The following is a 12,870-nucleotide window of genomic DNA, read 5'->3' as shown; positions in this document are numbered from 1 at the left end:
AGATTAGATTGTATCCTGAGTCAGTCTCTTTTGAGATATGTGATGGTTAAGGTTGTAAGTGAACTTGGTTGGGCCATGATTCTCAGTGGTTTGGCAGTTGTATGATGTTGTGATTACTTCCATGAGGAGATTTGATATAATGTGATCACCTCCATGATGGGATCTGCTGTGAGTAGCCAATCAGTTGAAAGGGAGCTTCCTTGGGTGTGTGGCCTGCATTGAATGTAACTTGGCATTCTGACAAAGCTCCTGGACTTGTGCTCACTCTGGATCCTGTGCCTGGCTCCTGTTCATCTGATTTCCGGTTCTTGGGACTTGAGCTAGCAGTTTATCTGTGGTTTTGCCTGCCAATCTTGGAATTTGTTGATCTTCGCAGGCTGTAAGCAAGACCTCTGCTCTCTGGTCTGCTAGTCGTGGGTTCGCCAGCCGCTGTGGGTACATGAGTCAGGAGAAGCATCTGTCTTGACCTACAGACTTGGAATGTTCCAGCCTCTCCAACTGCGTGAGTCGTTTCCTTGATATAAGTTTGTACGTATACTTGGGGAAACCCTGGTAGCATAGTGGTTAAGAGCTACAGCTGCTAACCAAAAAGGTCAGGAGTTTGAATCCACCAGGCGCTCCTTGGAAACCGCATGGGGCAGTTCTACTCTGTCCTGTAGGGTCGCTATGAGTCAGAATTGACTCAACAGCCACGGGTTTGGTTTTTTGGTTATATATACTTAGAGACCTGGTGGTGCAGTTGAGACAGGGAAGAGATCGGGCCAGCTGAATTAAATAAGGGGTACATTTCAAGGCCCTGTGTGCTCGACCAGCTGTAATTAAATCTAAACCTAAGTGCAGACCACTGTATAACTTTTACTGCTGGCACCCGGAACTACTTGTAATTAACAAACTAGGTGCCTAGACAAGATAAGGGGCTACATTTCAAGGCCCTGTGTGCTCGACCAGCTATCAATTACCAATAATCCTCCTGAGTTGTTTTTCAAGGCCTCAGAGCATGCGCAGTAAAGATCAACATGGCCTATGAATGACCTTCCACGTGAGACAAACATGAAGAGGAACCCCTCGCCAGGGCTGGAACCAAGATCCAGAGGCGTCACGCATACATGATATCCCAGAATAAGTCCTGTTTGACACCCGGGCAGCCTTTGTGACAGACTCCATCTTAGTTCCAGCAGCCTCTACAAGGAAGTCCATCTTGAATTCTAACTGCACGTGCATTTGATTTTCATAATCCCTCACCTTCTCCTAGAAATCTCCACCCATCTAATGAATAAAGATAATGCCTTTTTCCCACCTAAGAACTTTTATAAGCCTGGGGAATCCTTTGTCCAGTGAGAGACTGGAGGCTGGCATAGGTGGAAGCCTCTCTTCCTCTCGAGCCTTTTACTCTGTCCCTAATAAAGCTTTGTTTGTGTGGAACCTCTGAGCCTCACCTGGTCATTCTTGGTCAGAAGAAGGTAAGAACCTAAGCAGGGCTCAGTCCTGAGCTGGGAAGCCTTGCCCTGTAGCACAATGGTTAAGAGTTCAGGCTGCTAACCAAAAGGTTGATGGTTCAAATCTATCAACCGCTCCTTGGGAACCCTATGGGGCAGTTCTACCCTGTCCTGTAGGGTCGCTATGAGTTGAAATTGACTCCATGGCCCACAACAAAAACAACTATATATACTTACACACTTTAGTGGTTTTGCTTCTCCAGAGAACCCAGCCTAAAATAAGATATAAAAAAGAAAGCTATCAGAGAGATGGGAGACCTCATGCCACCAAGAATGAATAACTAGGAGGGGAGCACATCCTTTAGACCTGGGGTCCCTGCTCTGACCAGCTCCTAGACCAGGGGAAGATTGATGACAAGGACCTTCCCCCAGAGCCAAAAGAGAGAAAGCCTTCCCCTAGAGCTGGCATTGAAGCCTCCGCCACGACTCCCCCCCTACCCCCCACGGTTCCCTGCCCCCTTCACAGCCCACCAAGCCACAGCTTCTGACTGCGGTTTGGCCCAACCACGGGGTGGCCCCAACCACAGTTTGAATTTGGTGCCAGAATCCTGCGCATGCATAAACCAAGATTTTGGCGCATGTGCAGAACCTAAGAGCTGTGTCCTCAATCTGTCCTTGGACCTGAACATCACGGACATGATTCAATATCCAGACCTCCAAATGCGGACATGGGAGGGTTCAAGGCAGAGAATTCTGGGCACCAAACCCAACCCCCAGATCCCACTGGAAATAACAAGCTCCCCAACCCCCTCAGACAGCGAGCACGTGGCCTTACAGTCACTAGACCCCGCGTTGCCCCTTGTCTACGCAGACAATAAATTTCCAATTTCTGTTTCCCTTGCAACTGGTGGTGTAGCATCTGTCTTATTTCAATCGACTGACAGGACAAGACGAGAACCCTCATCCAGTCACAGCATCCTGAATTCAGGCTTCCAGCCTCCAAGACTGTGGAAGAAGAAATTTCTCTTTGTTAAAGCCATCCACTTGTGGTATTTCTGTTACAGCAGCATTAGTTAACTAAGACAACAACTGTTTCCTGCTCTAAAACTTTCATTGAGTCTTATTGTTAGTTCCAACTCTTGGAGACCCCACGTATAGAGAGGAGAACTGCTCCACAGGGTTTTCAAGGCTGTGAACTTTCAGAAGCAGATCACCAGGCACACTCTGGGTGGGTCTGAACCACCATGAGCTGCCAGCCTTCTGGCTAGTAGTTGATCATTTAACGGTTTGCGCCACCCAGGGACTCCTTTTGCTGACTTTGTTGTTAGGTGCCTTCCAATCAGCTTGAATTCATAGCAACCCCACGTATCACGGAATGAAATGTCGCCCAGTCCTGAGCCATCCTCGCAATCATTGCTGTGCTCGAGCCCATTTTTGCAGCCAGTATGTGACCCATCTCACTGAGGTTCTTCCTATTTTTCACTGACCCTATACTTTACCAAACATGATGTCCTTCTCCAGGGATTGATTCCCCCCCCCCCCCCGCCCCCCAACACGTCCAAAGTAAGCAAGACGAAGTTTCACCATCCTCCTTTCTAAGGAGCATTCTGGCTGCACTTCCTCCAGGGCAGACTTGTTTGATCTTCTGGCAGCCTGTGGTATATTCAGTATTCTTTGCCAATGCCACAATTCAAATGTGTCAATTCTTCCTTAGTCTTCCTTTTTCATTGTCTAGCTTTCAAATGCATATGAGGCAACTGGAAATACCATGGGTTGGATCAGTTATCAAAGTGACATCTGATTGTGCTCATTCCTACCCCCTGCCAGACACACACCTCTTTCTCCTCTGTGCATCTGAATCCTACATTTTCTTCCTAATGTCTTTCTTGATTGTTCCAGCCCACATCCCCTTTCACTGAACTCTCAAGGTTTAGCTTTTTTAATTACGATTTTAGCATAATTTGTTGTTTAATGTGTTTTCTTTCCCAACATTTGAATGAGCAAATTAACAATAAAGGGCAAAGATGAAATTTGTAGTTTCCGGGTATCTTCACAAGACCATCAATCTATTGTCTGTCTGCTCAAGGTCACCTGTGGCTGCTTAGCTGCAGGAAACCAAACCCGCTGCCGTCGAGTCGATTCCGACCCATAGCGACCCTATAGGACAGAGTAGAACTGCCCCATAGAGTTTCCAAGGAGCACCTGGCGGATTCAAACTGCCAATCTTTTGGTTAACAGCTGTAGCACTTAATCACTACGCCACTAGGGTTTCCAACACTACCTATAGATGTGGTAGAAGGTCAGCGAGAAGGAGGAAGACCCTCAACAAGATAAATTGACAACCGTGGCTGCAATAAGGGCTTCAAGCATAGCAATAGTTGTGGGGATGGCGCAGAACCGAGCAGTGTTTCATTCTGTTGTGCACAGGGTCGCTATGAGTTGGAACTGACTTGACGGCAGCTGACAACAACAACAGATGTGGAGCCCATTTCCCGTGCAGATCCTGACTGGGTGGTTTTGGGATGTGAGCTTGTCAGCAGGTCATGTTTTTGTGGCCTGTGTTGTGAAGTGGCTCTGCCACACAGCCGTCCTTCACTGATGCCGATACACACATGGCTTACTTAGACAGTTCCAGCTCTTGGCTGGCCTTTCCCCCTTGCCTATCCTATTGGTTCTTCAAACTCAAAACATGCTGTAACCCACAGTCTCTTATCTCCCTCCCCTCCACCATCTGATCTGCCTAGGTGTTTTTTTATTTCTGTTAATGGCCCCACCTTCCTCTCAACCACACAGGCTCAGCCTTGACCTCTCTCCTGAGCTCAGCAGCCGGGGGAACGACCAGATAACATCTGCCTAAAATCTTGAACTGTTTTCCCACTTCCTGCTTCCTAGCCATCCATTTTCAACTGTTTCTTTTGGTATTTACTGCCATATTTCTAAATAGCATACGTGTGTGTGTGTGTATATTGCTTTTAGTTTCTATGTTAAATATTAGCTGTTGACTTTCTTCAATGGACGAGAAGGACTTAGCCCATCCTGTCAGATACCCATATACAAATATCTTCACAAAATAATTACCTTGCGTTTGGTTAAATCAATATTCATGTATAACTCATGATTACACATTAGTCACAGATGATCCGTGTGGGGAACTAATCACATTAGTTTTCTTATATACCTTCTGTTTTTCCTGGATTGCTTCCGTCTGTTTGTTTTCTTAGTTTTCTGTGTACCTAACACTGATCGAAGAAGCCCTGGTGGCACAGTGGTTAAGCACTCATCTGCTAACCAAAAGGTCAGCAGTTTGAACCCACCAGCCACTCCATGGGGGAAAGGTGTGGCAGTCTGCTTCCATAAAGATTTATAGCTTTGGAAACCTTATGGGGCAGTTCTATTCAGTCCTATAGGGTCGTTATGAGTCAAAATCCACTTGATGTAAATGGGTTTGTTATTTTATTTTTAATCATTGATCTATCCCCAGACTAACAGAATGGAAATTTCGTCTCAATTTATCAGGTATGCAATGTCCTTCTAATTTGTCTCCCTACTTCCCCTCTCTTTCCTCTCCATGGCAACTTGCACATTGCTGCTAACATGTCTCACTCTCTGTTCCACAGCTTCCAGCGACTGGCTCCCTAAAGTCAACAGAGGAAAACCAAATCCTTTGGCTTGACTATAGAGGCCTCCCACTATCTGTCCTCATCTTTCTACTACTTCCCTCAAACTTCTTACTTTTTAGCACAAATAGTTTTACCTAATATGATAGTTAAGATTGTGCATCAACTTCGCTGGGTGACCTTGTGCTCAGCTGGTCAGAGCTCTTAGTTCCAAAAGGAGGAATGCTCCCACCTAGAGACACATCACTAATTCCATTAAACTGGAAGCTAAGAATGCCACCTGGCCACTTAGGGCTCCTTATTCCTCTGGACCAAAAGGCAAAGAAGGGAGTTACTATACTGGCCGGTGTGATTCATCCTGATTACCAAGAGGAAATCGAATTGGTATTACATAATGGACGTAGAGAAGAGTATGTCTGGAATGCAGGAGATCCCTTGGGCCATCTCTTAGTACTACCATGCCCTGTCATTAAAGTCAATCGAAAACTACAGCAACCCGATTCCAACATGACTACTAATGGCCCAGACCCTTCAGAAATGAAGGTTTGGGTCACCCCACCAGGCAATGAACCACAACCAGATGAGGTGCTTGCTGAAGGCAAAGGGAATACGGAACGGGTGCTGGAAGAAAAAGGTAGGTCTAAATACCAGTTACGGCCATGTGACCAGTTGCAGAAATGAGGACTGTAATTGTTATGAGTATTTCTGTTTTGTATGTGTGCATCAAATATTTTTGTTTTCTTCACTTATAAAATATAAGATTTAAATGGGGCTACTGAATTTTCAGTTGTATGTGTGTTTGTTGTATCATGGTAAGTGCAAGTATGACTTTATAATTGCTTTATTCAGAGATTATGTATGATTTAAGGAGAAAACCCTGGTGATGTAGTGGTTAAGTGCTACGGATGCTAACCAAAAAGTCAGCAGTTTGGATCCACCAGTTTTTCCTCAGAAGCTCTATGGGGTAGTTCTGCTCTGTCCTATAGGGTCACTATGAGTCAGAATCAACTGATGGCAATGGTTTTTATTTTTTTATTGTACTTTAAATGAAGGTTTACAGAACAAACTATCTTCTTATTAAACGGTTAGTACATATATTGTTTTATGATATTGGCTAACAGCCCCATGACATGTCAACACTCTCCCTTCTCGAGCTTGGGTTCCCTATTACCAGCTTTCCTGTCCCCTCCTGGCTTCCATTCCTTGCCTCTGGGTTGCTGTGCCCCTTTAGTCTCGTTTTGTTTTATGGGCCCATCTAATCTTTGGCTGAAGGGTGAACCTCAGGAATGACTTTATTACTGAGTTAAAAGGGTGCCTGGGGGACATACTCTTGGGGATTCTCAGTCTCTGTCAGGCCAGTAAGTCTGGTCTTTTTTTGTGAGTTAAAATTTTGTTCTACATTTTTCTCCAACTCTATCCTAGACCCTCTATTGTGATCCCTGTCAGAGCAGTCAGTGGTGGTAGCCAAGGACCACCTCTTTGTACTGGACTCAGATTAGTGGAAGCCTTGGTAGTTGTGGTCCATTAGTCCTTTGGAATAATCTTTCCCTTGTGTCTTTAGTTTTCTTCATTCTCCCTTGCTCCCGAGGAGGTGAGACAAGTGGAGGATCTTAGATAGCCACTCACAGGCTTTAAAGAACCCAGATGCTACTCACCAAAGTAGATTGTAGAAAATGATCTTTATAAACTGTATTATGCCGATTGAGCTAGATGCTCCTCTAGACCATGGTCCCCACAGCCCAGTAATTTGGTCCCTCAGGGAGTTTGGATATGTCTCTGGAGCTTCCATGACCTTGCCTAGTACAGGTTGTGCTGGCTTCCCCAGTATTATGTACTGTCTTACCCTTCACCGAAGTTACCACGTATCTGTTGTCTATTTAGTATTTTTCCCTTCCTACCCATCAAAGACTGTTTCTTTTTGTGTGTAAACCTTTTCATGAGTTTTTACAGTAGTGGTGTCATACAATATTTGTCCTTTTGTAACTGATTTATTTCACTCAGCATAATGCCCTCCAGATTCATCCGTGCTGTGAGATGCTTCAAAGGTTCATCGTTGTTCTTTATTGTTATATAGTACTCCATTGTGTGTATGTACCATAGTTTGATTATCCATTCATCTGTTGATGAGTATCTAGGTTGTTTCCATTTTTTGCTGTTATGAACAATGCTGCAAGGAGCATGGGTGTGCATATGTCTATTTGTGTAATGGCTCTTATTTGTCTAGGATATATTCCTAGGAGTGGAATTGCTAGATCATATGGTATTTCTATTTCTAGCTTTCTAAGGAAGCGCAGTATCATTTTCCAAAATGGTTGTACCATTTTGCATTCCCACCAGCAGTGTGTAAGAGGTCCAATCTTCCCACAGCCTCTCCAATATCTGTTGTTTTCTGTTTTTTTGATTTGTGCCAGTAATGCTAGGGTAAGATGGTATCTCACTGTGCTTTTGATTTGCATTTCTCTAATGGCTAGTGGAGGAAACCCTGCTGGCATAGTGGTTAAATGCTACGGCTGCTAACCAAGATGTCGGCAGTTCAAATCCGCCAGGTGCTCCTTGGGAACTCTATGGGGCAGTTCTACTCTGTCCTATAGGGTTGCCAGGAGTCGGAATCGACTCGACGGCAGTGAGTTTTGGGTTAATGGCTAGTGGAAACCCTGGTGACGTAGTGGTTAAGTGCCACGGCTGCTAACCAAAGGGTTGGCAGTTCGAATCCACCAGGCGCTCCTTGGAAACTCTATGGGGCAGTTCTACTCTGTCCTATGGGGTTGCTGTGAGTCGGAATTGACTCTACGGCGCTGGGTTTGGTTTTGGTTTTGGTTTAATGGCTAGTGATCACGAGCATTTCCTCATGTGTCTGTTGGCTGCTTGAATGTCTCCTTTGAGTAAGTGTCTGTTCATTTCCTTTGCCCATTTTTTAATTGGATTTGTCTTTTTGTTGTACAGGTGTTGAATTTTCCTGTAGATTTTAGAGATTAGGCCCTTGTCAGATTAATAATAGCCAAAAATTTTTCCCCAGTCTGTAGGTTCTCTTTTTACTCTTTTGTGAAGTCTTTTGATGAGCGTAAGTGTTTAATTTTTAGAAGATCCCAGTTATTTAGCTTATCCTCTGGAGTTTGTGTGTTGTTAGTTATGGTTTGTATCCTGTTAATGCTGTGTATTAGGACCTCTAACGTAGATCCTATTTTTTCTTCTATGACCTTTATAGTTTTGGGTTTTATATTTATGTCTTTGATCCATTTTGAGTTAGTTTTTGTGTATGGTGTGAGATATGGGTCCTGTTTCATTGTTTTGCAAATAGACATCCAGTTTTGCCAGCACCACATGTTAAAAGGACTGTCTTTTCCCCATTTGATGGACTTTGGTCCCTTGTCAAAGATCAGGTAATTTTTTTTTTTTTTATCTTATACAGGTGCCAAGTTGACAAGGAGTAGACTGTGATTATTAAGGTTGTGTGTCAACTTGGCTGGGCCAAGATTCTCAGTGGTTTGGCAGTTATGATGTAGTTTGGCAGTCCTGTAATGATGTGACCACCTCCATGATGAGATTTGATATAATGTGATCACCTCCATGATGGAATCTGCTGTGAGTAGACAATCAGTTGAAAGGGAGCTTCCTTGGGCGTGTGGCCTGCATTGAATATAAGTGGACATTCTGCCAAGGCTCATGGGCTTTTGCTCACTCTGGATCCTACAGCTGGCTCCTGTTCGTCTGACCTCCAGTTCTTGGGACTTGAGCTAGCAGCTTACCTGCAGTCTTACCTGCTGATCTTGGGATTCATCGATCTTCGCAGCCTGTGACCAAGGGCCCTACTCCCTGACCTGCCAATCTTGGGTTCGCCAGCCCCCGTGGCTACGTGAATCAGGAGAAGCCTCTCTGGAGTCTGGGTAGAGGCCCACTGGCCTTGGTTTCAGCTCTGCCTTCCAAGCCCTCTGGGGTGGCATCTCTGTTCCTCTGCTCCCATGGCTGTAGATGGCCCCATTCTCCTAGTCCATCTGAGTGGTGGCCCCACCCCCTCGGCCTGGCAAGCCCCTGGCTTTTGCCCCTTGGGCATGGCAGCCCCACCCCCTCAGCTTTGGGCAGTGGCCCCATCCTCTTGGCACACCTTTAAGGCAACCCCAGAACTTGGTGAAGATCTGACTCTCTGAAACCTAGGAGGCATGGCTCTACCTTTTGAAACTGAGGCAGCCTTGTTTCCCGTGCTCCTTCCAACAGTTCTGCTGATCTCTAAGCTCTCCAGAGATGGTCCTTTTTTCCTGGAGGACAACAGATGTAGGCTCCTTTGGCCTGTTTACTTCCTATAGAATTCCAAGAGGCAGACAGCTTCCTTTCCATTCATCCTATCTCTATCCTCTTCAGCCTAAACTGATGGGTTTCCTGCTGTGGTAGTTGGTGAGACCCATCAATCACACCAAAAGATTGTGCAGCCTCCTTTTCCTGAAAATTCTAGAACACGTGTCTTTAGTCTGTATAACAGATTTTTCCAAATCTTTGTTTTATTTTCATATTGCACAATTCATTCTTAAGTCCATCTCTTCCCTCTCACATTTTACTATAAGTGGCAAGGAGAAACCATGCAACCTCTTTAATAAGATCTTCCTTAGAGATCGCCAAAGCCAGATATCCAACATTTCTAGCACCGTTCTGTTGCTGGCGCCATACGTATTCTCTAAGACAATAGAGACTTTCTCTGTAGCTCTCCTCACTTCCTTCTGAGCCTTCACCAGAATTGCCTTTGACATCCATAATTCTACCAACAGTCTCTTCAAGGCAATCTAGGTTTTTACTATTGTTGTTGTTGTTGTTGTTAGGTGCCATTGAGTTGGTTCCGATACATAGTGACCCCATTCACAACAGAACGAAACACTGCCACGTCCTGAGCCATCCTTACAATCGTTGTTATACTTGAGCTCATTGTTGCAGCCACTGTGTCTGTCAATCCACCTAGTTGAGGGACTTCCTCTTTTCTGCTGACCCTGTACTCTGCCAAGCATGATGTCCTTCTCCAGGGACTGATCCCTCCTGAGAACATGTCCAAAGTATGCAAGATGCAGTCTCACCATCCTTGCTTCTAAGGAGCATTCTGGCCGCACTTCTTCCAAGACAGATTTATTCGTTCTTTTGGCAGTCCATGGTATATTCAATATTCTTCGCCAACACCACAAGTCAAAGGCATCAATTCTCCTTCAGTCTTCCTTATTCATTGTCCAGCTTTCACATGCATATGATGCGATTGAAAGTACCATGGCTTGGGTCAGGAGCACCTTAGTCTTCAAGGCGACATCTTTGTTCTTCAACACTTTAAAGAGGTCCTTCGCAGCAGATTTACCCAATGCGATGCATCGTTTGATTTCTTGACTGCTGCTTCCATGGCTGTCGATTGTGGATCCAAGTAAAATGAAATCCTTGACAACTTCAATCTTTTCTCCGTCTATCATGATGCTGCTCATTGGTCCAGTTGTGAGGATTTTTGTTTTCTTTATGTTGAGGTGCAATCCATACTGAAGGCTGTGATCTTTGATCTTCATTAGTAAGTGCTTCAAGTCCTCTTCACTTTCAGCAAGCAAGGTTGTGTCATCTGCATAACACAGGTTGTTAATGAGTCTTCCTCCAATCCTGATGCCCTGTTCTTCTTCATATAGTCCAGCTTCTCGGATTATTTGCTCAGCATACAGACTGAATAGGAATGGTAAAAGGATACAACCCTGATGCACACTTTTCCTGACTTTAAACCAATCAGGCTTTTACTGTTAGGCATCTTAAAATTCTTCCAGCCTCTACCCATTATCCAGTTCCAAGACCACTTCCATATTGTAGGTAGATCGCCAGGCCTTTCTTTCTAGTCTGTCTGAGTCTAAACTCTGCTGAAACCTATTGAAAGGTGTAAAAGTGCCCTAAAATGGAGTAGTCCGGCAGACACCACCTCAGCCAATCAGCCAAACCTGGCCCCACCAATAATGGGCCAAACTAATAATATGTGCCTCCTGGTGTGAGGTATCTTTGCAGTGTTCTTGCCAAAAACATTTACTTAAATCTCCTAAAATTAAACAATCAGACAAATTCAGATTGTGGAACATTCTACAAAGAGCTGCTTGGGCCTTTCAGTGACATGAAAGACTCACCCACCTGCCTCCCCAAAATTCCACATTACAGGAGACAAGAAACACGAGAGCTCAATGCAATGTGTGAGCCTAGATTAGATCCTGGATTTGAGAGGAGGCAGCAGACGTCATTGGGATAACTGAGGAAATTTGAATGTTTTTATATTGTTGTTGTCCTCTTGTGCCCAGTGGATTCCCACTCATGGCTACTCCGTGTGTTAGAGAGAACTGCTTCATAGGGTTTTCCTCGCTATAATCTTTATAAAAGCAGATCACCAGGCCTTTTCTTCCATGGTGTAACTGGGTGGGTTCAAATCGCCAACCTTTGGGTTACCAGCTGAGTCAAACCATTTGTGCTAACCATGGACCTGTGTCTATATTAGAAAATATTATTGTATGAATATTAAATTTCTTAGGTGTGATAATGGTACCCTGGTTATGTTGGGAAATGTCTTTGTTCTTAGGAAATACAAGTTCGGGTATTTACGGGTAAAGTGTCATGTTGATGACAGCTTATTTTCAAGTACGTCAGCAAAAAAAATTAAAATGTAAATGTGGGAAATGTTGGAAACCCTGGTGGCGTAGTGGTTAAGAGCTACAACTGCTAACCAAAAGGTCAGCAGTTCGAATCCACCAGGTGCTCCTTGGAAACCCTATGGGGCAGTTCTACTCTGTCCTATGGGGTCACTATGAGTCAGAATCAACTCAACACCAATGGGGTAAGTGAAGAGTGTACAAGTGTTCACTGCCCTGTTCTTGCAACTTCCTGTAGCTTTAAAATTCTGCAAAATAAAAAGTAGGAGAAAATAAAAACTTAATTATCTGTCCACTATCAGCACACAGCCCAGCTTCACTGCCTCTGTACATTCGGTCATGCTAACCCTGCCGAGTGTTCTTTCCTTCCATATCTTTCCATCTGCACATTTTTCAAGGCCCGTTCAGAGGCCACCTCTCCTATAAGGCCTATTATCTCAAGCCTCTAAGATTCTTGTCTGGACCCTGAACTCACCACCTGCATGATACCTCCTCCTTTCTAGCTTCTCTACTTGTAAGTTCCTTAAAGGCAGAGACACATATCTACCAGCTTTACCTCACAGAGAACCCAGGATATGCTTTCAAAAGATATCTGTAAAACAAATGTCATTTTCCTAGGTGATAAATAACTTAGGCTTGGAAATCTAGTCCATGCTCTCACCTTTTCCATTCTCCAGAGTTCTCTTGTGCAGAATTTGTCACGCTCTGACCTTCAGTGCTAACCCATATTCAGTGTATTTAGTTAGGTGGGTTCAGCAGCATTTTCCTTAATAAGTCAAATGTGCTTACTACCCAGAGGCAATTTACGTGATTTATAACCTGTGGTCAGTCCCTGACTCTTCCTCTTCTGTTTCTTCTCATTGCCCTAACTCCTACCCCATCAAGACTCCAGGTTCATGGTGGAGGCTGGTACCTGAATGTCTTAGGGGAATATCAAGTGGCAGTTAAGTAGAAGTCAGTGAAGGAAGAGGATGGTCGCTGTTGGACCGTTTTTGTCATCACAGTTGTTCCTTCACGGCCTCGACGACAGCACTTCCCACACTGTGTTCTGTCCAGTCTCAGAGGCCAGTCTGCTAGTCTCCTGAAGGGTAGGGTTCCTGACCTTCTCTCTATCCCCACACTGCTAAGTCCCCTTGTGATTTTTCTTTTCTGCTTATCTTTTCTGACACTTATTTCTATAATTCT

This window comes from Elephas maximus, chromosome 12 (genome assembly GCF_024166365.1).
Source record: "Elephas maximus indicus isolate mEleMax1 chromosome 12, mEleMax1 primary haplotype, whole genome shotgun sequence".
NCBI lineage: Eukaryota > Metazoa > Chordata > Mammalia > Proboscidea > Elephantidae > Elephas > Elephas maximus.
The sequence above is the reverse complement of the archived record's forward strand: the minus strand, read 5'-3'. Positions refer to the sequence as shown.